Genomic DNA, 1639 nt, shown 5'->3' with positions numbered 1-1639 from the left:
TTATTATAAATATATAATTATTTCAATTAATCTTTCAACCTTTATAATAGAAAATAATTTATCAGTAAATAAATTATATAATTATCCTATAAATGTTACTATGATTTTATTTATTTTATTAAACTTTTAAAATGCCCTTTACGCCCGATATTTAATTAATGAACAAACCCTTATGAATTAAAAATTCTTTATTTTCAATTGCTAATAATACATCAGTGGATCTTCCAGCCCCTATCAACATCTCTTGCTGATGAAATTTCAGCTCTTTACTTGAATTGTGTTTAATTATCGAAATTTTAAATGACTTCTTGTTAGCAATCCATTGCACTGATGACAGTAACTTAGCATTTAAAAGAGTAAATCATGTTTGTCATGATGTTAATAGTGCAATGGAGCGTCCTTTTTTTTATTTGTATTTATTTTCATATCGGACGAGAAATGTATTTGTTATGATTCCTATTTACTTGCTCGAACACGATTAATCGGAGTGACTACGCTATTTTTAGGAACAGCAACAGCTTTTATAGGCTATGTTTTACCTTGGGGGTAAATATCTTTTTGAGGCACATATATCTACTTGCGGAGCTATAAAAATTACAAATTTGTTATCGGCAATTCCTTACTTAGGTCATGATCTAGTTCAATGAGTATGAGGCGGATTTGCAGTAGATAATGCAACATTAACTCGATTTTTTACTTTCCACTCTATTTTACTTTTTGTTGTATTAGCAATAATAATAATTCAATTATTATTTCTTCATGAAACTGAATCAAATAACCCAACAGGACTAAATTCAAATATTGATGAAATTTCGTTCCATCGTTACTTTACTTATAAAGATATTGTAGGATTTTATTATTAATGTATTAATAACTCTTATAATGTTAGTACTAATAAAGCCTCCTTATACCCTTATTTTATCTCTCCAAAACCTTTAGCCTGTAACGCCTCCTCATATTCATGCGATCTATTCGTAATAAATTCAGAGAAGTAATTGCTTCAGTGCTAACAATTGCTATTTTAATGCGGGAAAATGCATGACTGAGGATGTATCATGATCTTGAGTAGCTTTATTAAAATTGATCTTTGTTATCGCTTTTTTAAAGCTTATACTTTGCACATATATGCTTACAGTCAACACAGAAAAATTTGCTCAGGATCATATACCTTTCGAAATAGAAAAAGTCGTGAATTTTATTTGTAATTTATACGTTGATTTCCTTTAAATTTACTTATCATGAAAAGTGGCATATGTATATTATGATTATAATTAATGAAACATTGATTTATACAACACATTTTATTTTAAGATACGCATGCCATGCATTTTCGCGCATTAAATTAATAAAACTAATCGAAAATTGAATTAATAAATAAACTCTCGTAGCAAAAAGTCATTAAGAAAAATGAATTTGAACTCCTTTAGTTATTACTGATTTGATACATCTGAACTTCCAATTAATATTACGATAAAATCATTTTTTATCATATCGAAATAAAAAACATAATTTCATCTTCCAAAAATTAATATTCAAGCTATTTTTAATAATACATTTTAATATTTTAATAATATACTTTAATATTTCATTAATATACTTTAATATTTCATTAATATATTTTAATATTTTAATAATATAT

The 1639-nt window shown here is 25.9% G+C and overlaps 1 pseudogene; it reads left to right on the top strand.

Moving 5' to 3' along the window:
- Positions 1-158: 158 nt before the first annotated feature.
- Positions 159-863, top strand: LOC119643055 (annotated as a pseudogene).
- The last annotated feature ends 776 nt before the right edge of the window (positions 864-1639 follow it).

Source organism: Glossina fuscipes, unplaced genomic scaffold, assembly GCF_014805625.2.
Source record: "Glossina fuscipes isolate IAEA_lab_2018 unplaced genomic scaffold, Yale_Gfus_2 48708, whole genome shotgun sequence".
Classification (NCBI taxonomy): domain Eukaryota; kingdom Metazoa; phylum Arthropoda; class Insecta; order Diptera; family Glossinidae; genus Glossina; species Glossina fuscipes.
The sequence above is the reverse complement of the archived record's forward strand: the minus strand, read 5'-3'. Positions and strand labels throughout refer to the sequence as shown.